Raw genomic sequence first — 24789 nt, 5'->3', positions numbered from 1 at the left:
GAAGATAATAGAAGTCAGACTGGAAGTTGCTCTCGGTGCCACTCCAGACAAACACAGAATGTTCAGGCTTTTGCCAATAGCATGATGAAGGGAGGCCTGCAGGCTTCACAAGGGCCCAACTTGATGTGAAAGTAGCAGGCAACTGGAACAATGAAACCAGGTATGTACAAACGGTCTGATACCTAGTCAGACCCTTGGTCCACCTAGCTAGCTCAGTATTGGCTACTCACTGACTGGCAGCCACTCTCCAGGGCTTCCAACAGGGGGTCTTTCCAGCTCTAGTTGGAGATGGGAGGCTTGAACCTAGGACCTTTGGCATGGAAGGCATGTGCTCCACCACTGAGCTATCACCCTTCCTCTATGCAAGTGCAGAGTATTAGCATGAACTCTACATTAAGCTAGGGCAGGACATAGGGTGGCCATGTGCCCTCTTTTACAGAGGACAGTCCTCCATTTGAAGGGCTGCCAGAGGACTGTTGTCTATTTTGAAGGTGTCCTCTGTTTGAAGGGCTGTCCAGTCCAAGTCCAGTTGAAAGATAAGACCCATCAGAAGGGAGAGCCGGGTCTTGAAATTGCCCATCAACAGCACCTGGACAGCAGATTGACCAAGGCACACTGGTCATCTGGGTCACAGTCTTCCACACTATGGTGAGATGGCCTGTATTTCTATTTAAATTATAATAATAATCTCTAAATTTGCATATATAAATTAGCATATGCAAATGTTAATGCAAAATGTTGTCCTCTTTTATCCTCTTTTTGGTGATGCATTTCCTCAGGGCAGGGTGTGAGTGTGTAATTCAGAAGTGGCCACCCTACACCATGTGCAAAGGCCCATAGCTTGGGCCACCAGCTGAAGTTCTGCTCTTTGTACAGAAAGCTCAAGCTCCTAGATGTTGTAAGTCAATTCAACTGTAATATGGAAGATAATTTGTTTCTTAGAGAATGCTGCATGGATTCGCTATTAAAATGTGTAGCGACTGCTGTTATGTCCAAGTATATCAACTAATAAATAAGTCCCAAGTAAATGTAAAAGCAATGCTGTGCCATTTCCCCCTCTGCATATGGAAACCATTTGGATTTATGTACTTTTGCTTACATAAAAAGGGAAGTTATTAGCATTGTTCAGCAAGTCATTTTTCTTTATTGGCAAAACCCCACTCCTGTACACATTGTTTGTGTCTTGTGAGCATACTTCTTAAAATCTCTCTGTGTGTGTAACACTGAAGGCTTCCAAATGTTACCTTTGTGAAGGAGAGGAACTCTTCAAGAAATGTTTGAGGCTATGGTTGGTTAAGTGCTGCGCTGAAATAGGGCTTGAAATCCTGCCCCAGATCTCTTCCACTAAACTTCTTGTGACGAGGTGGATGACCATAGGGACTTGGCCCACATTACAATTCATTGCCAGTAGTTGTCACCACGGTGGCCACTTATCCATTGCCCCAAAGGAGGAAATGCACCACCAAAAAAGAGGACAAAAGAGGCCATAGGTTTGCACAATATTTACATATACTAATTCATATGTAGAGATGCAAATGTAGAAATAATGACTACAAACAGAAATATAGTACATCTCACCACAGTGAAGGCTATGACCAGATGACCTGTGTGCCTGCTCATTCTGCTGTCCAGGTGCTGTCAATGGCCATTTCAATGCCCCTGCATTCCCTTCTTATGTATCTTTAAATCAGATTTGGACTGGACAGTCCTTCAAATAGAGGATGCCTTCAAACAGGACGTTGGAGGGAAACTGCCCTCAGCTTGGAATGCCGCTTATCATTATGAGCTGGACAGATTTGTGTTTTGATTCACGTAGTTATAAACTTCAAGGATATCACTGTATCATTAGCCCTATTCAGGTGTTCTGAACCTGAATAGGGCAAATGCATGAGGAGGAGCACTCAAGCCCTGCCTCTCTCCCTTGTCACTTATATCGCCCTCACCTTGTGAGGGTTGACAATCTGAGCCAGAATGCGGATTTTCCACCTGAAGCTTTTCAACCTAACTTGTACTAAATGCGTTAGGTTGGTACAAGACTTCAGCCAAACTGGTTTTTGAAGCCAGAGAAACTGTAATTAGTCTTCGCTAACTTGAATACGCATGGGATTGAGATGCATGTCTAATTTTTTCCTTCCTCTTACCTTCCCACTCTACAGAGAGTGTGGTCCCTTGTTATATAACAGGAAAAATGGCTGAGCAAAGTTTCCGTAGAAAGGAAAATGTTCTACAGTCTTCAAAGCAAGGTCTGACAACTCAAGACATTGAAAATATTACAGCCGTAAGGGTTATTTCCCAGGCCTGTGAAGCAGACTGTTCTCATTAAAGATGTCAAATTATTTATTTAAAAACAAGAATTTAGGTGTAAATTTTCCAGCTGTTTTGCTCTCTTCTTCATTAGCAGAAGCAACCATGAACAGTGCAAAGTGTGTTCTTAAAGACAGTGGAATGTTGAACTCAGGTAATTTTTTTCTCTTGCTCTATAGGTCTCCATATACATAACATACACAGTGAAATGGGAGGGGTAGGGGGAAACTGAGGGAAGGCTTCGATTTGATTTTTGACTACTATTTTCAGTAAGCAGAGAAATGTGACTAATAAAAGGAGACACTATGATATACTGCTAAAACACTTCCAGATGAGATCATAACAGCCAGTCAGAAATACTGGTTTTGAGGCAGGGGCGAGGGACAGATGGAATGCAAATATGCCACGCTGTTCATGTAAGCAGCACAGCCTGAAAAAGCATTGGAATGGAGGTAGACTTGGAGGAAGGAAATTGAGGTGTGGGGGACTGGGGAAATTCTGTGACTTTTCCTACAAATAAAAATCCTATGAAGCTAGCGGGGCTTTCAAGTTGTGGCACAGACATCCGTTCTGTGCCAATATGAGAGGTATTTTCCGCCTTCAAGTCTCCTGTAATTTTTCTGTGATTTCAAGGTATCCCATTACACAGTAAAGAAATTAGCGAATGTTGGAGAAGGGGCACTCTTTAAAAATTTTGCAATCTTATGCTGAGGGGGTACAAGAAAAGCAAAGTGCCTGGAGCGTTATGCTTTCCCTTTCTAATTCTCTGCACCCCACCCCACCCCCGATATATTCTGACAAATTGTGATTTATGTGGCTGGGTGTTTGCTAATATTTGTTTACTTGAATTAGCACAACAGACTGTGATGAAGTATGGCAGGGGGAGGGGGGCTGGTCAGGAAAATGATTAAATTAAAAATGACCTGTTGTATGATTAATTCAGAACTACTTTCAGCAGAACTATAAAACATCTCTTTAAAAAGCTGCAGTACCTTCCTGGTTAATCTATTGGCAAACAATGAGGAAACAGTGGAGAGTCTCTCTCCGTTTGGTGGATATAAGTGTAGTTCTCAAAAAGTAGTTGCATTGGCACACTGATGTGTGTGTGTGGGGGTAGGTGGGGGGGTCAGTGGGTGTGCCATGTCTGCATGTGTGCACGCACATGCTCAATTCATGAACCAGCATGAATGTGATCCTAAGATCCACATAACACCCAGCAGATTCCAAGGAAATGTCAGGAAGTGGAGCTGAGAAGAAGTAGATTCTGAGTGTACTAGATCTCTTGCTCATATTTGGTTTTTAAAAGGAAAGCAAGGGCTTTGATGGGGGTAGGGGTGGGTAGGGAGGCCATTGCTGTATAAATTCCTTGTATTTTCCCGTATATCTTTTGTTCATGTATGTATTTATATCACCACTCTGCAGCCTTTCTACAGTAGCATTAAATAAAATGGTGGATAAATGTTTTTTTAAAGTTATTTGGAGAATTTTAATCCAGTTTTCATTTCAGTCTGGAGGCCCAAGCTGGCTAAAATCTGCCTGCCTGCCTGCCTGCCTGCCTGCCTGCCTGCCTGCCTGCCCATCCATCCATCCATCCATCCACACACAGAAAATAACAATTCCTGATCTAACTAGGGGAATTCACATTTGGCATTAGGCATTTCTACCTCCTAGGTTGGAGAGGAACTGCATGTCCACATGAATGCTGTGTGTGGCACCAGCGGAGGCTTCCTTCTGGATGCAAATAGTATATGTATATGTGTGTGTGTGTGTGTGTAATTTTCATTGGGACAACTGCAGGGGAAGGCTTAAACTCTCCCTCCCACCCTCAGTAGTCTTGGTGCCCCTTGTTCCCCCCCTCCCCCGTGGCTTCTACTTACACTTTAAAAAACATGCACTTTAACTGCAATCATGCAATTAATGTCATATTTAGTCCAGTGGCTTCTATTTGCACTTCTAAAATACATGCATGTTAATTGCATTTATACCATTAATGTCATATTTAGCTTGGCCCTTTTTCTAGAGAATAAGCATTGAATATTTATTTACTTAGTTATTTACAATATTCATATTCTATCTTTCCACCCAAAAGGCTCTGTGAGGTAGCTTAACACCGATAAAAAAAACCCTGAAACTTATTAAGCTATAAGAAAACAACAACATAATCATAGCACTGGCAGCAATAATAGGAACAGAGCTGAATGTGTGCCTAAAGACAAGGAGTTATTTTAAATCGCCAATGCCTCCTGAAAAAACATGGCGCTTAACTTACCACCTGAAAGTGTGAGGGCCTGTTGAATGTCACTCACGAGGGAGGTCCATATGCTGCTAGGTGCCACTAACAAGAAGGCCATGTCTTCTGCAGTCACCAACCACACTCAGAATATGGAGCAGAACCTGCAGAGATGATCTAAGTGAGCAGCGCTGAAAACATGTCCGATAGAATATACCGCATGCCCACTATGGTCTCATTGCATCAAAATACATATCAGATCAAACATGGTTGAAAAATAAAGCCTCTTTTAAATGTCTCAGTAGGTTACACTCCTTGGTAAGTGTGTTTAGGATTGCAGCTTTAGCCAAGCATGTCTTGGGAGGGAGGGCTAAGCTGTTGGCCACAATCGACCCAAACTCTTCATCTCTAAACCATGAGAAAGGATGCTGATCAGGGATACAGGGTGATTCTTTCATAATTTGTCCTCATTTGTCATACGAAACCAGAACATATTTGGTTGAATATTAAAGGCATGAGCCAGACAACTTAAGTACTTTTAACACAGAGTTATTTTAATATGAGAGTCAAGGGCCGGCTTAAACCTCTCCCACTGAAATAAACAGGATATAATAAAAGCATTGAACTTTGCCTTAGGTTGTTATTACACTGTTAAAACACTGCTATCAATGCAGAAATTGACATCTTGCCCATATTTTTTGTGTGGAAATATCAGCGTGAACGACATGACCATATTCACTGCATGTTTTGTTGTCGCTTCTTGCATGTTTTGTGTTGTTTCCAGGTTTTCCAAAACAGGAATATCCCTTTTTGAAGCATGAATAATATTTATGTAGAATAATTAAAGTATTGTGCACTTCCAAGTTGTTCAAAGACCAGTCAAAGGTCAGAAGAAGCTCAGTTTATGGTGACATCTCTCTCTCTCTCTCTCTCTCCCTCTCCCGTTTATTCCACTTCTACCTCCTGCTTTCATTTCAACTGAAATTCAAAGATGGATGAGTTCTTTCTAAAAGAATTTAATTGCACTGTGGAGTACTATTTCTACGTTGAAAGATGAGCCGTGGGTTCCTGTGTCAGATGAGCAACTGTGTGGTGGAGTGGTTAGAGTGTTGAACTGGGACTCGGGAGATCTTTATTCTAGTAGTCCCCACTTGGTCATAAAGCTCACTGGGTGACTTTGAGCCAGTCACTGACTCTCAACCTAACCTACCTCTCAAGGTTATTGTGAGGATAAAATGGAGAGGAGGAGGAGGACCTTTGGCTCCTTGGAAGAAGGGCAGGATATAAATGTAACAAAGAAAGAAAGAAAATAAACAATAACAATAATAATGGGGTAAATCTAAAGTTATGTGAGTAGGGATATGCGAGCCCAGTCTGGGGGATGTCCATTGAGGGGAAATCCTGCCCTCTTAGGGCCCTATGGATTTCCCCAGAGCACCCATCCTGGCTGGCAGATTTCCTCTACGTTTTTCCCTTTAAAAATGGCAAGATATGTAACTTGCATAAGCAATTTGCATATCTTGGGCAAATCATGGCTGCAATTTATGCATAACTAAACATGCATAACAAATTATGCATAACAAGCACTTTAAGGCTGTAATTTATGTAAAATATGCTTTTTCACTGGAATGGTGCACTTCAGTCCATCTCAGAAGCATTTTAGTAACTTTTTTCTTTTTAAGAAAAAGGAAGGTTTAAGTATAAATTTAACCTATTATCTAAAGGTTACTTAGATGAGGAGTCACTATGATGACTTTGTTAACTGTATTGAGATAACCCCTCTTGTTAAATGCAGTTACTGTAATTTAATAAAATAAAGAAACTAAATAACCATAATTGCTAAGGCTTTCACCATGAAGACTTGGCATAATAGGTAGGTTTCACAAGTTTTCACACAACTAATCCAGAATTTTGCAGAGTTTGCTTGGTGTTTCCAATAACAAAAGCATTAATAAAAATATATTATAATACATGGAATACCTTCTGACATCATAGTCACCTGATCCACAGGCAAGGTAATCCAATGGGGGCAGGAGAGAGAGGATCCAAGGCAAATCCACACCAGGGTGGTTTTCTCCACGACGACAGAAGGAGAATCGAATGAAGGATTACCCATTTTTTTCAAGGAATCAGATTTAGTGTGCTTTGGTCTGCACAGGGCTCCCCGAGCGAGTGCACCACAGCAGTATAAGTCGCTTCATGGAAGAGACTTCTGGGTGGGGGGGGCTGCTCAACCAATAAGAGAGCTTCCCATCCATCCAGGCTGTCCTTTCTCCTTCCACTGATCCTCCTGTAATGTGATGGGTCAAAGCTTAGAACTAATTACTTCCTTACACCAACAAAGCAAACAGTAAGGAAACACAGCTGCAGATCCTTTGTTACGTGATAAAATCCTGTGAGGTTTCCTCCCATGAAGTGGTCTTGATTAATCTCCCCCCCACACATTAATTACTTCCTTTCAACAGAGCAAACACTATTTTATTTATTTATTTATTTATTTATTTCTATACCGCCCAATAGCTGAAGCTCTCTGGGCGGTTCACAAAAACTAAAACCAAACAACACACAATAAAACAATTTAAAATATATAGAACATTAAAACCACAATATAACAATACAACCACAATAAAACCTAGCAGCAGTACAGGAGTTTAAAATACAGATTTAAAACAGCAAAGATAAAAATTTAGAAAGCTAAAATGCCTGGGAAAATAAAAAGGTCTTCACCTGGCGCCGAAAGGAGTACAATGTAGGCGCCAGGCGAACCTCACTAGGGAGCTCATTCCAGAGCCGGGGTGCCACAGCAGAAAAAGCCCTCCTCCTAGTAGCCACCCACCTCACTTCCTTTGGCAGGGGCTCACGGAGAAGGGCCGCTGATGATGATCTTAAGGTCCGGGCAGGCACATATGGGAGGAGGCGATCCTTCAGGTAACCTGGCCCCAAGCCGTTAAGGGCTTTGAATGTTAACACCAGCACTTTGAATCGGGCCTGGAAATGGACTGGCAGCCAGTGCAGCTGGAAAAGTACTGGCGTAATATGAGCTTGCAGGCCAGTCCCTGTTAACAATCTTGCTGCCCTATTTTGGACCAGCTGAAGTTTCCGGACCGTTTTCAAAGGCAGCCCCATGTATAACGCATTGCAGTAATCCAGACGAGAAGTTATCAGAGCATGGATAACTGTAGCTAGGCTATCTCTGTCCAGATAAGGGTGTAGTTGGTATACCAGCCTAAGCTGATAAAAAGTGCTCCATGCCACTGAGTTCACCTGTGCCTCAAGTGACAGTTCTGGATCCAAGAGCACCCCCAAACTACGAACCTGATCCTTTAGGGGGAGTGCAACCCCCTCCAGAACAGGTTGATTATCACCTAGCCGGGCAGACGAACCACCCACTAACAGTACCTCTGTCTTGTCTGGATTGAGTTTCAGTTTATTAGCCGTCATCCAGTCCATTACCGTGCCCAGGCACTGGTTCAGAACAGCCACTGCCTCACCTGGTTTTGATGAGAAAGAGAGGTAGAGCTGGGTGTCATCCGCATATTGATGGCACCTCAGCCCACACCTCCAGATAACCTCCCCCAGCGGTTTCATGTAGATGTTAAACAGCATGGGGGATAGAATAGAGCCCTGTGGAACCCCATGGCACAATTGCCATGGCACAGAGCAATAATCCCCCAGCACCACCTTCTGGAATTGGCCATCCAAGTAGGAGCGGAACCACTGTAGTGCAGTGCCTCCAACTCCCAACCCAGACAACCTATCCAGAAGGATACCATGGTCGATGGTATCGAAAGCCGCTGAGAGGTCCAGGAGAATCAACAGGGTCGCACTCCCCCTGTCCCTCTCCCGGCAGAGGTCATCCCACAGGGCGACCAAGGCAGTTTCCGTTCCAAAACCAGGCCTGAAGCCTGATTGAAATGGATCTAGATAATCCGTTTCATTCAAGAGTGCCTGGAGCTGTCCTACAACCACCCGCTCAAGCACCTTGCCCAGGAAGGGGATGTTGGCCACTGGCCTATAATTGTTAACATCCTCTGGGTCCAGGTTAGGCTTTTTCAGGAGTGGTCTAATTACTGCCTCTTTTAAAGCGGCAGGCACCACTCCCTCTCTCAAGGAGGAATTTACAACCTCCTGGACCCAGACCCACTAAAGACATGCAGCATGGATATTTAGGGAACAAGCCTCATTAACCACAATGGGAGTTATTTCTGAGGAAACACCTGCTTCCCCAAACTATGCCCGATTCTGCCAATTTCTTTATTTTTTTCTTCCCCTCTAAAAGCACTATCTCACTTTGTCACTAGCGCACATTGCAACACCTACACCCCCTATCTCGCTTTGCCATTATCATGCAATTGTATGATAGAGCAATTGCGTGTTAGAGGTATAGACCCCGTGGCGGAAAGGCCTCCCCCCCGCCACCCCACAGAATCCCCCCGGGACGGACCATACCTGGCGGTGGATGCGGTGGTGGCGGCGGATGCGGCGGCGGTGGCTCCGGCTGGTCTCCTGGCCGGGCTGTTGCGCTGGTCTCCGTAGCGGCTGCCATTTGCGTGCTTGCAGTCAGCCGTGATAGGCTACGTAACTATTTGCAGGGATAGTGATAGGCTATATTAGCAGGGATGCAAATGGCGGCCACTATGCAAATGGCATAGCGGCAGCCATTTGCGTGACTGCCTTTACCATGATAGGCTACATAAATACTTACGTAGCCTATCACAGCAAAGAGCAGGGGCGCAAATGGCATAGCGGCCGCCATTTGCGTGACTGCCTTTACCATGATAGGCTACATAAATACTTACGTAGCCTATCACGGCAAAGAGCAGGGATGCAAATGGCGGCCACTATGCAAATGGCATAGCGGCCGCCATTTGCGTGACTGCCTTTACCATGATAGGCTACATAAATACTTACGTAGCCTATCACGGCAAAGAGCAGGGGCGCAAATGGCATAGTGGCTGCCATTTGCGTCCCTGCTCTTTGCCCTGATAGGCTACGTAAATACTTACGTAGCCTATCACGGCTGACTGCAAGCACGCAAATGGCGGCTGCTATGATGGCTGCCATCTGCGGCTGCAGCAGCCCGGCAGCTCCGCAGAGCTGGTCTGGGGAGGATTCTGGGGGGAGGGACGGGTCAGAGGGCACCTCCCCTCCACCGCCGATGCCCCGGAACGGACGGGTGAGTAGGATTCGTACATCCCTAAGTGAGATAGTCAGTTGGGGAGGGTGTAGGTATTGTGGACAAAAATGCTATTTCGCTTTAATGCTTTACTTTTTTCAAAAAGTTACAGGCTGCCTGGAGCACACCTATACTTTGCAGGGATGGCCACTGGAGCTTAGTGGTAGGCAAGGTGAAGTAAATGCCATGAGGTAGCTCAGAACTCTGATGGCCAACCATGAAATGGTGGAAAGATTGGGGAAACACAGGTGGGGAAAACACTGGGGAAGCACCCCTTGACCAGGGTCAGTGAGGTCATGGCCAGGTGAAAGACATACCTCTGGGCAGGGCTATCATACCAGGGTAAATGCGGAGGGTGATGCACACCAAAACAGAACCACAGACACGCCGAATTAAGGAAAACAATTGGACTAGAAGTCGTCTCAGAAGAACCATTTTTTTCTGCGATAAGCTCTGGGGTGGATGCAGGATGCCACGACGTCATGTATCCCTAACAACCTCCAGATGCAGCCAGCTCAGAGTAAATTGCTTATGGAGACACACATCCCCCCAGCACACACCAGAAGGGCAGAAGGTGTGAGCATTTTTCTGGTTTTCTTCTCCTTTCTGAAACTGAATTTCCCCAATATCTCAATTCATTCCATGCCAGCTGTTCAGCTCCATGTCATTTTTGTCCTAGACCAACCTTCTCCAACCTGGTGCCTTCCAGACATGTTGGACTGCAACTCCCATCATCCTCACCCGGCATGACCTGGCTGGGGTGATGGGAGTTGTGGGCCAAGCCATCTGGCGGGCAACAGGTGGGGGGAGTCTGCCCTGGATTCTAGTGAAACAAGCATTCTGGATATCACGCCTTTACCAACCCCAAGCCCTGTAGTCATGTTGGACTACAATTCCCACCATCCCATGGGGATGATGGGTAGTGTGGTCCAACCCGCTGCAGGAGACCAGGCTAGGGGAGGCTGCTCTGGCCCTTCAAATAAATGGGATTCTCCCACTTAATAAATATAAATATCCACATGATGCTGGGATTGTTCTGTGCATCATAGTTGCCATTTTAGCAGCACAGCAGTCTTGTTGCCAGCATTGTTTCAGCTGTTGATAGACCCTGCTGGACAGGGCTTTCAAAGTTTACATCTCTGCAGGGAAGTTCCTTGTTATCTCCTTCCCCAGCAGGTGGGTCTGTCAAAGAAGAATAATGACACCGGGACAAATCCTGTCAACCTTCTTTGTCTTGCAGCCATGTTTCTTTTTATTAAATTTGTTGAGGAGTTAATCAAGTTGCTTCCCAAGCTTTCTTCTCTGTTATTGCACTGATTTTTTTTTAAATGATACTGTTTTGTCTGCAAGAGCAATGAGAAAAATGCTTTGGGGACCTAATGTAGATCTGTGGCCCCTCTTTTACTCACATTCTCAGCAGATGGATTAGTCATGTGTTGTTTTAAAAACCATCCCCACAGGCAACATCTTATGGCTGAAGGCTTGGAAATATGAATCCTTACACAAGATCATGAAGTATTTAGCTTCCAATTGAATTTAACAACTTCAGCTTACAAGACCAGCTGGGAAAGTCCATAAAGCACACTTAACTTTAATCCTGAAATACATGCAGCCTGCTTGGATGAAGTTATATCCAAACTAAGAACAGGTAATACTGGCGAGAGAGGAGAGCCTGCACAAACGCTTTAAAAGCAGTTGAACTACCACTGCTAACTACTGCCTCAAAATCATTTTAACAACTAGCTAACTACATTTTAATAAATGGAATTCAAACTACTTTGTAACTACTTGGGGGCCTTGGCCGATGAAGCCAAATGGCGGGAGATTCAGGACAGACAAAAGGAACAACTTCTTCACACCACACATACATAGACTATAGAATTTGCTACCACAACATGTGGTGATGGCCACCAACTTAGATAGCTTTAAAAGGAAACTGGACAAATTCATGGAAAGCAAGGCTATCAATGGCTACTACTGTAGCTATGATGGCAACCTGCTATATCCTTACAAGTTACTGGGAAACAGCAGCAAGAGTAGGCTACTGACTGTGTCCTGCATGTGGGCTTCCTGTAGGAATCTGGTTGGACACTGTAGGAAACATGATGCTGAACTTAGATAGGTTGTTGGTCTGATCCAGCAGGGCTCTTCTTGTGTCCTTGCATGGGTTTTAGGAGGAGGGGCACAAACAAGGTTCAGAATACTCACATTGTTATTTGTTGCTCTTTGGAATACTCCTTTAGTCCTCCTTGGCAACTGCTTGGGAGAGTTATTTGTTTTAGACTTGACACAAATCTTTCAGTTTTATTAGATCCTGTTACCAGGATTCATCCTGCTACTATGACTGAACTGTGTGGTGAGAGATACTGTGCAACGTGAGGTGTCTCTCCCCCTCCCTCTTTTTGCTGATGTATGTTTTCAGGAGATTACACCTTGTGACAATGACATTATTTTTATCCATATTTTTCAGTGCATTCGATGGGCTAGATACCTTAAAACTGATGGTCCAATAGGGAGGGGAAATGCAGAGCTCTTCCATATGAGTCTGGGACCTCAAGCCTTGAGAAACTGACATGGAAAATGGTTCTGTTGATTACAATGGGGTTTAGATCAACAGGCACATGATCTAAATTGGCCTTGAATATGTAGTAAATTCAAAGGATGTTACAGCTGGCTGCATAGCTCATTGCTCAATCTCATGGGCACATCAATTTTCAGTGGAAAATGAAGGGAGGAGGAGAGAGATTGTGAAACTCACCATATGCTGAGAACTGATTTGACCACAAGATGGGACAATCAGACACCAGCTTTGCCACACAACTATACGTAGGGCCCCTTGAATTTGCCATGTGCTCAGGGCTGATTTTATGCTACGTGAATGAGCTGTCACTTTTAAACAAATGCACCGAACACTGTGGCCACAGGGCCAAAATTTGGCATGATAAAATTTCAAACTGAAGAAGGTTCCCACAAGTCATTCCCATGACTAAACTCAAAATGTGGGAAGACTTGATACACATGCCTAACTATGAATCAGACATAGCTATGCCAAGAATTTGGGAATGCTTCAGAATATTCATTAGACATGTATAAATCCATCTCACATTAGTATTTCAACCATGGGAATAAGTTATAAGAACTTGGAAGGCAAGGCTAGAAGTCAGAATCCAATTTTGTACACTGCAGAAGATGTGGGTGGATGTTCCTGGTGCTGTCAGCAAAGGCCACTGATAATGGAGCATAAGGAAATAATTGGATCGGAAGATAGCTACTCAGGAACTGGATATATCTGTCAGACACACTATTAAGAATAGCATTGCTTGGTAGCTTCATTTAGTAAAGAAAGAAAGAAAGAAAGAAAGAAAGAAAGAAAGAAAGAAAGAAAGAAAGAAAGTTTGTGAACTACTGGAATGGATATGAGATGCTACCTAAAAAGAACAGAACAAAGTAATGGTGGGCAATATATGCACAATACCAGTACAACAAACATGTTATAATTAAGGCTGTGACTTTACAGTACAATGTTATGCATGTCTACTCAGAAACAGCATGCCCTATTAAGCTCAATAGGGCTTTCTCCATAATATTTAGTTATTACTAACATTTACATACTGCTTTATCTTCGAAAAAGCAATCAAGGTGGTATACAACAATTTAAAACAACTTAGGGTGCAATCCTATTCATGTTTATACAGAAAAAAAGTCCTACAATTCCTAGCATACCTCTGCCAGCATGGCTGGCTGGAGCATGCTGGGAGTTGTAGGACCCTTTTCTGTCTAAACATGCATAGAATTGTGCCCTTAAAAGTATGAGCTGCAATCTTATTTACACTTACCTGGTAGTAAGTCCTTTGAATATAATCGGACTTACTTTTTCTGAGTAGACATGCATAGGATCGGACTGCTAATTAATAGATAAAATAACTAACTAGGCGGCAATTCTACTTACTGAGGGAACGCAAATTAACAATGCAATCCCATGCATATCTATTCAGAAGTAAAAACACCAAAGGATGCAATCCTATGCATGTTTAGACAGAAAAAAAGCCTATAGCTCCCAGCATTCCCCAGCCAGCATGGAAGTTATGGGACTTTTTTCCATCTAAAGATGCATAGGATTGCACCCTATGTCTTGTGGCACCTTAAAGGCTAACAAATGTATTCTGGCATAAGCTTTCATGGACACGCCAGAATAAATTTGTTAGTTTTTAAGATGCCATCACAGTCGTCGTTATTTTTGCTGTAACAGACCAACATGGCTTCCCTTCTGATAGTTATTCAGAAGTAAGTATCATTAACTTCAATGAGACTTACTCCCAGGAAAGTGTGCATAGGACTGCAGCCTAAGAGATGCAAACAAATTAAGCACATAGCTTTAAAAAAATCTACATTGGCTCTATTATGTTACTAGAATAGGGAATGAAAAACAAGTATTAAAGATGTTGTTGTTGTTCAGTCATTAAGTCATGTCCGACTCTTCGTGACCCCATGGACCATAGCACGCCAGGCCTTCCTGTCCTCCGCTCTCTCCCAGAGCGTGCTCAAGTTCCTATTCATTGCATCGGTGATGCTATCTAGCCATCTCATCCTCTGACGTCCCCTTCTCCTTTTGCCTTCAAACTTTCCCAGCATCAGGGTCTTTTCCAGGCAGTTTTCTCTTCACATTAGGTGGCCAAAATATTTGAGCTTCAGCTTCAGTATCTGTCCTTCCAATGAGCACTCAGGGTTGATTTCCTTTAAGATGGACTGATTTGACCTCCTTGCAGTCCAGGGGACTCATAAGAGTCTTCTCCAGCACCACAGTTCGAAAGCATCAATTCTTCGGCGCTCAGCGTTCCTTATAGTCCAGCTCTCACAGCCATACATTGCTACTGGGAAAACCATAGCTTTGATTATCCGAACCTTTGTTGGCAAGGTGATGTCTCTGCTTCTTACTATGCTGTCTAGGTGTGCCATAGCTTTCCTCCCAAGGAGCAAGCGTCTTTTAATTTCATGGCTACTAGGGATGTACGAAAGTCACTTACCTTTTCGCAGCTTGGCTTCGCGGTGGGGGGGAGGCGCTTCGCTTCTCCCCCCGAAGTTCAGGCGAGGGGGGGAGGCGTCCCACCTCGCCCAGCCAAAATTCAGGCCGGGGAGAAGCGCCCCGTCTCCCCGGCTGCGAAACAAAAATTAAAAAAAAAAAGACCCCGTGATAGGCTACGTGACGATTTACGTAGCCTATCACGGCTAGATTTCCAAAGTCAGCCGTGATAGGCTACGTAAATTGTCACGTAGCCTATCACGGGTAAGTTTGGGGGAAAACAAAAAGTGCGTACGCAAATGGCGGCGCCCATGGGGTGCCGCCATATGCGTTCCTTATTTTGGCATGTCTAGTCTACGTAAAGATTTACGTAGACTACGGCGAAAATAAGGGCAATGCAAATAGCGTGCCCTTATTTTCGCCGTAGTCTACGTAAATCTTTACGTAGACTAGACGTTAGGGATGGTGGAGAATTTCTCCCTGAAACTTCGGGGGGCCGAATGCCAACGTGTTCGGCCCCCCGAACAAGTTTCAGGGAGAAATTCTCCGCACCCCCCCACCCTAGGTTTGCAAAGTCAGCCGTGATAGGCTACGTAAATCGTCACGTAGCCTATCACGGGTGACTTAAAAAAAAAAGCGCGTACGGATAATGGCGGCCCCCATAGGGAGCTGCCATTCCCGTTCCTTATTTGGTCGCTGTAATCTACGTAAAGATTACGTAGACTACGGCGAAAATAACGGCAACACTATTTGTGTTGCCCTTATTTTCGCCGTAGTCTACGTAAAGATTTACGTAGACTACAGCGACCAAATAAGGAACGCAAATGGCGGCTCCCTATGGGGGCCGCCATTTGCGTACGCGCTTTTAAAGTCACCCGTGATAGGCTACGTGACAATTTACGTAGCCTATCATGGCTGACTTTGCAGATCTAGCCGTGATAGGCTACGTTAATCGTCACGTAGCCTATCACGGGGGCGTTTTTTTTTTTAAACTTTTAATTTCGCGGCCGGGCGAGGCGAGGCGCCTCCTCCCGGGCCTGAATTTCGGCCGGGCAAGGCGGGAAGCCTCCCCCCCGGCCTGAATTTCGGCCGGGCGAGGTGGGAAGCATCCCCCCCCGGCCTGAACTTCGCGGGGGGAGCAGCAAAGCGCCTCCCCCCCACCGCGAAAAGCTGCGAGACCAGGTAAGTGACTTTTGTGCACCCCTACTAGACGTGCCAAAATAAGGAACGCAAATGGCGGCGCCCCGTGGGCGCCACCATTTGCGGACATGCTTTTTTTTTTTTCCAAAGTCACCCGTGATAGGCTACGTGACGATTTACGTAGCCTATCACAGCTGACTTTGGAAATCTAGCCGTGTAGGCTACGTAAATCGTTACATAGCCTATCACGGGTGTGTGTTTGTTTTTTTACTTTAGTTTTTTTTTTTTGCAATGGTGGTGGCGGCAGCCGGTCGGGAGACCAGCCACCGCCCCCGCCCGCGCCGAACAGCCGCCGGGACCCGCCGCCGAGAGGGACATTCGCCGACGGTAAAAGTCCCATTCTGGGGGGAGCGGGGGGCCGGCAGAGAATTTCCCAACCAACTTTGGGGGGCCGAATGCGTCGGCGCTCGGCCTCCCGAAGATTCGGGGAGAAATTCTCCGCCTTCCCTAAGGCTACAGTCACCATCTGCGGTGATCTTGGAGCCCAAGAAAGTAAAATCTGTCACTGCTTCCATTTCTTCCCCTTCTATATGCCAGGAAGTGATGGGGCCAGATGCCATGATCTTAGCTTTTTTAATGCTGAGTTTCAAACCAGCTTTTGCACTCTCCACTTTCACCCTCAACAAGAGGCTCTTTAGATCCTCTTCGCTTTCTGCCATTAGGGTGGTATCATCTGCATATCTGAGGTTGTTGATAATTCTCTTGGCAATCTTAATTCTGACCTGTGTTTCATCCAACCCGGCATTTCTCATGATGTACTCTGCATATAAATTAAATAAGCAGGGCGACAATATACAGCCTTGTCGTACTCCTTTCCCAATTTTGAACCAATCAGTCGTTCCATGTCCGGTTCTTACTGTTGCTTCTTGACCCTCGTACAGGTTTCTCAGGAGACAGGTAAGGTGGTTTGGTACTCCCATCTCTTTAAGAATTTGCCACAGTTTAATCATAGAATCATAGAATAGTAGGGTTGGAAGGGGCCTACAAGGCCATCGAGTCCAACCCCCTGCTCAATGCAGGAATCCAAGTCAGAGCATCCCTGACAAATGGCTGTCCAGCCTTGTCTTGAAGGCCTCCAGTGTGGGAGAGCCCACCACCTCCCCAGGTAATTGGTTCCATTGTCGTATTGCTCTTTTTTTTTCTTTGTTGTGATCCACAAAAGTTTTTCTTTGTTGTGATCCACACAATCAAAGGCTTTAGCGTAGTCAATGAAGCTGAAATAGATGTTTTTTCTGGAATTCTCTTGTTTTCTCCATGATCCAGCGAATGTTGGCGATTTGATCTCTAGTTCCTCTCCCTCTTTGAAACCCAGCTTGTACTTCCGGTAGTTCTCAGTTCACATGCTGCTGAAGCCTAGCTTGTAGGATTTTGAGCATAACCTTGCTGGCATGTGAAATGAGCTCAATTGTGCAGTAATTTGAACACTCTTTGGCATTGCCCTTCTTTGGAATTGGAATGTAAACTTATCAGGGACATTCAGATCTTTCCTATATAGTTCTTCTGTGCATTCTTTCCAACTCTTCTTAATCTCATCTGCTTCTGTTAGGTCCCTGCCTTCTTTGTCCTTTATCATGCCCATCTTTGCACAAAACGTTCCCCTGATATCTCCAATTTTCTTGAAAAGATCTCTAGTCTTTCCCATTCTATTGTTTTCCTCGATTTCTTTGCATTGTTCATTGAAGAAGGCCTTCTTGTCTCTCCTTGCTATTCTCTGCAACTCTGCATTGAGTTGGATATATCTTCCCCTTTCTCCCTTGCTTTTCGCTTCCCTTCTTTCCTCAGCTACTTGTAAAGCCTCATCAGACAGCCACTTTGCTTTCTTGTATTTCTTTTTCTTTGAGATCGATTGAGTTGCTGCCTCCTGAACAATGTTACGGACCTCTGTCCATAGTTCCTCAGGCACTCTGTCTAACAGGTCTCTAATCCCTTAAATCTATTCGTCACCTCCACTGTATATTCATAAGGGATATGATTTAGGTCATACCTGAATGGTTTAGTGGTTTTCCCTACGTTCTTCAATTTAAGCCGAAATTTTGCAACAAGAAGCTCATGATCTGAGCCACAGTCAGCTCCAGGTCTTGTTTTTACTGACTGTATGGAGCTTCTCCATCTTTGGCTGCAAAGGACATAATCAATCTGATTTCGATATTGACCATCTGGTGATGTCCATGTGTAGAGTCGTCTCTTGTGCTGTTGGAAAAGAGTGTTTGCTATGATCAGCGTGTTCTCTTGGCAAAACTTGATTAGCCTTTGTCCTGCTTCATTTTGTACACCAAGGCCATGCTTGCCTGTTATCCCGGTGATTTCTGGACTTCCTCCTTTAGCATTCCAATCCCCTATGATGAAGAGGACATCTTTTTTTGGTGTTAGTTCTAGAAGGTGTTGCAGGTCTTCATAGAACCGATCAACCTCAGCTTCTTCGGCCTCAGTGGTTGGGGCATAGACTTGAATTACTGTGATGTTGAATGGTTTGCCTTGGATTCGTACTGGGATCATTCTGTCATTTTTGAGATTGTACCCCAGTACTGCTTTTCCCACCCTTTTGTTGTCTATGAGTGCTACTCCATTTTTTCTAAGGGATTCTTGCCCACAGTAGTAGATATGATGGTCACCTGAATTAAATTCGCCCATGCTTGTCCATTTTAGTTCGCTGATTCCCAAGATGTCGATGTTCAATCTTGCCATCTCATGTTTGACCACCTCCAGCTTACCTTGATTCATCGACCTTACATTCCAGGTTCCTAAACAATATTGTTCTTTACAGCATCGGATTTTCTTTTCACCACCAGACACATCCACAGCTGAGTGTCCTTTCAGCTTTGGCCCAGCCACTTCACTCTTTCTGGCACTATTTGGAAATTCCCTCTGCTCTTCCCCAGTAGTATATTGGACACCTTCCAACCTGAGGGGCTCATCTTCCGGCATCATATCTTTTAGCCTTGTGATACGTTCCATGGGGTTTTCTTGGCAGGAATACTGGAGTGGGTTGCCATTTCCTTCTCCAGTGGACCACATTTTGTCAGAACTCTCCACCATGACCTGTCCGTCTTGGGTGGCTCTGCATGAAGCTTATGGCTTCACTGAGTTACACAAGCCCCTTCGCCACAACAAGGCAGTGATCTCATTCAAATAAGGAGTGGCTGTTTTTCTTAACTTATCTTATATTTCTTTCCATATCTCCAAAATGAGGTTTTGGTAATGTACACATTGATTTAAATCTAACCGGTTAAACTTGATCTTAAATCAAGTATAATTATTTGCTAGTTAAGTTCTAATTAGAATGTGTATGTATGAATATTTATCATCATCGTCATCAAAGATGCTAACTAAACTCATAGCAACATGGACCAGTTCCTCCACTAGATCTTACAGAGCACAGAAAATATGTTTGACTCCCAAAACAGGAATTTAAAGCATGAACAGATAATTAAATAAAGTCTTGGTCCTGTTATCTTACATTTTGTTTATGACAGTATTCAATAACCAGATGTTTCATGCACCCCCCCTTCCTGTAGCAAAAATGAAATAATTTGCCCATAACATGAGTTCCTCTAAGCTCTGTCAGCTAGTGATTGTTTTATTTCCTGAAGCATGGAAGTTCATATCCCTTCTATTTATTTTAAATCCGATACAATATACCCCTAGATATTTTCATTATTTACATAATGGGTAACTTTTCCCTGAATCCTATTCTTCTATATAATGCAAACCTCTCCCTCCCACCCTCAACTGTCTTCAGGTGAATTATACATTGTGCACAACAAATTAAATTAAGTGCAGTTGTATGAAAAACTGGTATGCTTAATTTGAACACTATATTTTTTTAAAACAACAACACACTCATATTTTACTTATTTGTCATGATTCCATGTGTTAGGAATCAAAGGAATTACTTGCTTTGTTAACTGTATGAGAATATAATTTGCAGTTTGTTTTCAAAAGCTGAATCACTGTTTTCAGATATTGTTAGGAAATGTGTTTTCAATTATCTCCCACCCCTTTCCTCTCAGACTAACCACACGACTTATTTTAACAAGTCATACTAATTGTCTCATGAAGATGCTGTCTTAAAAGCACCCTATTCTCCATTGGCTTGAGATACAATGTGCCATGTATTTCAATGCTAGAATTACACATAAGTGCTCCCTTTCTGATTCGTGAAAAGTACAAATCACTGCTGTTCCACAAATACAGTTGATATTCTAGAGATTCCATAAACATGACTTCATTCTTTAAATACATTTCTTTTCATGTACACACAATATATTCTGTATGGCTCCTAAGAACTCTGGCATTCCGGGCAGCAGTACATTGGTTCTGTGCTGGGGAACACAATTAAGGCACAATCCTATGCATGTTTAGACAGAAAAAAAGGCCCACAACTCTCAGCATGCCACAGCCAGCCATGCTGGAAGTTGGAGACTTCTTTTCTGTCTAAACATGCATAGGATTGCATTCTTAACATAAAAAGAGCCCTGCTGGATTAGACCAAAGGCCTATCTAGTCCACCCTGTGTCTACAATAGCCAACCAGATGCCTCTGGGAGCTTTTCTACATGAGGATGTTAATCTGCTGTTAATCTGCTGTGTCTCCTTTCGGTTTCATTGCAGAACTGAGATGTGAGCACTACATGAAAAGTGTTTCATTTCCTGCTTTTTCTGCTACGTAGCCTCTAAGTGGTGATGTGGTATAGTGGAATAACTCAAATACACAAGTGAAAAAAGCAGTTTCTTTCATGTTCACAATTCAATGTCAAAAGTGTTTGTTAGACACAGAAGCAAAACTGGAGGGTCACGTCGTTGTTTACAGAACCCGTAAACAACCATGAGTTGATGAGTAGGGAATCAGTGCTCATTAAATGCCTTGTGTAGAAACCCATAGATAGCCTTATCTTTTTTCCTCTTCCTCTAGCAACAGCCTCTTCCCCCAAGCCTGGGATGGCCAGATTCCACCAACCATTTTTGAATTCTCAGAACAGAGAAAGCAGCTTTATACCCCATCAGACATTAGTCCATCTAGCCCAGTATTGTCTATAGTTAGCAGCCTTATCTAACCTGGTACTCTCCAGATCTTTTGGACTCCAACTCCAATCAGCCCCAGCCAGCATGGCCAATGGTGAGGAATGCTGGAAGGTGTAGCTCCACACATGCTTCACGTTGGGGAAGGCTGGTCTACAAACCAGAATAAACTCTGCACTGATGGGCAGTGGCTCTCCATGGTTCCAGACAGGAGCATTTCTCAGCCCTGCCTGGAGATGCCAGCCCCTCCCTTCGTAGGTTGTGAAAGGGGACCTAACCATAGACTCATAGAATCATAGGGTTGGAAGGGGCCCACAAGACCATCAAGTCCAACCCCCTGCTCAGTGCAGGAAACCTGATTACCAGGTGGTCTCTCATCCAAGTACTAACCACGGCTGACCCTGCTTAGCTTCCGAGATCAGCTCTGGTTTTGGTAGGGCTGTAAATCCATTCCAGGTTTCAGTCACAACCAGCCAGAACTCTAAAGGAGCTGTCCAAGGTGCTGAACCTATGTTGGGGATATGGTTCAGCACATTGGATAACTCCTTGAGTTCTGGGTGGTTCTGTCTGAAACCCGGAATGGATTTACAGCCCCACCAAAATCAGAGCCACCAGCCTCCACTGACTCCTGGGTACTTCCATCTTCTTCCCTTGAATGAACTGGCCTCCAAGCGGGTGAGTGCTCAATTGCCCATCCCCAGACCCCTGATGAGCTTCAGCCTCTCTGACAAGGAATATGAGCAGGCATGATGCACTGCAACATCCGCACGTAATGGGTTTCCTTAACCTACTGGCAGCCAGCATGTGGCACAAAGGTGGAGAAACAAAGAAACAAAACACTCGCTCCTCATAGAAAACCAGATGTGAAAGACAAAGGTTCTAGCGCACAACCTGCTTCTCCTTGACCTGCTCCTTTTCTGTGTGTGGTGATCCCCATCAAAGGAGGAAGCATTGTGGAAAGCCATTTTTCTATAATGGCGGAGGCCACCAGGTGGTGCTAGAGGTAACACACACGCGCCCGCACACACACACACTCAAGTGAAAGAAGTTTCAACACTTGGAAGGTTCACTTGAGATATCTTCAGCCACAGTCAGATTTGAATGCCAGCCAGGTGTCTATCAGGCACAGGGTGGAGCCTGAGTCTGGCAGCTTCAGCTTTTAGTCTCCCTTAGAAGAATCCTGTCTCTGCATCACACTGTAGCTAACAGAAGAGCATCGACTTACTGGCATGCCTTGCAGAATCATGTGATCATGCTGCATCTTCTAGTCAATTTAGATCAGCCAGATGAACATATGTGAGAAATTATTTACATTTTCCCCCTTCAATAAAGCAGACATGATGGTGATGATGATAATGATAACTCTGCTTTCCACAGAGGTCTCAGGCAGCACTGGAAAGCAAGTCCCATTGTTTTCTCTTTTTCTTTGAGGTTGGACTGTGTTACCCTCAAGAATGCTTGCCAAATTCTATGGCTTATTTTTGTTGCTTGAGACTGACCATATGTAGCTTTGATCCCTGCTTAGTAGGCATCTTGGCCACTTGCCAGTATTGGCATCTAACTCCCTTACTTGATTCTTTTCTCACTGTCATCAATCCCCCCTCACCCCCTCCCCTTTGGATGTAATGCTGCTTGCAAACAATATATCAATTTTTTACCCTGCTGTTCTTGGCTAGAGATTTGTAACACAGAGAGTAAAAACCCTCTCTGTTTTGATTGTCCTGTTTACAATGATTGCCTGACAAACTTCCATGTCTAGCTTAAGAAATACTTAACTGTACAGAAAAACATCATGCTATCTAGAATAGTTCAGGAGATCTTGTTGCACTACAGTGTATAACACAGACACACCCTTGCTATTATTTTCCACCACATCTTAAAATCATTGACAAGAACATGTGCCAAATACCAAAAAGTGTTCCAGAGATATATCAAAATCCCAAACACTTAGATTCTCACAATCCTGGTATATCACTGAAAACATCCAAGTCCTCTCATGTGTTTTGGTACATTAAGTTTATTTCAAAATGGAATTGCTAACTAATAAATTATGTAGAATCTAAGCAAGGAACAGCATTACAGTAATAAACAGCTAGATCACATGAAGCCCATATGGACCTATCAAGAAATGGTAAAAGGTTTTCACTAGCTCAGTGTGCCAGGCCTTCTCACTCAGGGCTGTTTTTTTTTCAGAAGTTCAGTCCTAGATATCTTTTTTTTTTTTTTTGCCATGAAAATATTAATTAATAACCCTACCTGGGGTATGCTCTGTCCACATCTGGACAGAATTTTCTCATCCTTCTGTTGCCAGTTATAACATGCTATAATATTCTCCACATATTTCATGATTCTGTAAAAACTAGGTTGCGATGCTGGCCAATTGACTAATCAGAGATGATCAATGACCAGTCAACTGACCGCTTATTATTGTCAAATAATCCATGATATCAAGAATGGTGGTTTAGGAAATTGCTGGAGAAATGTGTTTTAAAGAGGGATGAGAAGGTGAGAATAATGGCGTCATAGAGAGAAGCTGTTTCAAATAACAGAGACACCATGTCAATAAAAGCATGGACAAGACAGTCAGTGGTGTGCATCTAGGTAGTTTTAGACCCTGGACTCAGGGTGCCTTCCTATGCATATTTAGACAGAAAAAAGTCCTACAACTCCCCGCATTCCTCAGCCAGCGTAGCTTGCTGGGGAACGCTGGTAGTTGTAGGACTTCTTTCTGTCTAAACATGCATAGGAAGGCACCCTTACTGATCTCATTGGGGCCCACATTAGATGGCCATGTGTATTACTTCAGTGGAGAAGTACACAACTAATATTTCTCTTCTTGCTTCCCCATCTGCCGTTCCATGCTTTACAACTGCTTCTACATTCTGGATATGTTAGAACAACAACAAAAATGTTTGCCAGTCCTGATTAAAAACAAAACAAAACTCTGAGCATGTGTAGTTTTGCATTTTAAACTCAAATCATAGCACCATCATGACTATGTCAGTGGAGGCTGGTGGCTCCAATTTCAGTTGGGCTATGATTCCATTTTGGGTTTTAGTCAGAACCAGCTAGAGCTATCAGAGGCACTGAACCTATTTTGGGGATAGGGTTCAGCACCTTGGATAGCTCTTTTAGAGTTCTGTCTGGTTCTGACTAAAACCAAGAATGGAATTATGACCCCAGTGAAACCGGAGCCACCAGCCTCCACTGACTACGGAATAACACGGAATTTCCTTCTGTTGCACTGATGCTGGCATCACCTGCTGCTCTCTGGGTAGCCATGGGGCGGGGGGGAGGAGGGGCTGGGCTGTTGGACCCTGGACTTTGGCCCCAGTATATATTGAGGAGTATATGTAATGTCAATTCCTGAAGATGACATTTGCAACTGGGATGAAAAAGCTATAATGTAATCTATAGTTAGCTGGTGTTAGCGTGTATGGTCAGTCTCAATGACTAATGCCGGATAAGCTTCTGAGGAATCCCATTGTGTTCTGGAACAAAGTTTGAAAACCACTGACTGGGGTATTAGCACTTGAACTTTTTGCAGCGCTGAGAATTGCCAGTCTTAAACTTCCCTAGAAATCACATTCCATGTTCCCCTACCCAATTAGTCCAAGGTGTGGAGATCAGCTGCCATCTCAGTCAGGGAGAAGGGCTGCAACTCAGTGGTAGAGCATACACTCCGCATGCAGAGGGTCCCAGGTTCAATCCTGGTGGGGCTGGGAAAGACCCTGTCTGAAACCCTGGATAGCGCCTGCCTGTCAGTATGGGCTGAATCTACACATAACAGTTATACCGTTATCATACCGCTATCATAACTGTTGGTACACATGACACCAAT

This window comes from Heloderma suspectum, chromosome 1, assembly GCF_057233095.1.
Source record: "Heloderma suspectum isolate Gila_16-S chromosome 1, 16-S_ref, whole genome shotgun sequence".
Classification (NCBI taxonomy): domain Eukaryota; kingdom Metazoa; phylum Chordata; class Lepidosauria; order Squamata; family Helodermatidae; genus Heloderma; species Heloderma suspectum.
The sequence above is the reverse complement of the archived record's forward strand: the minus strand, read 5'-3'. Positions refer to the sequence as shown.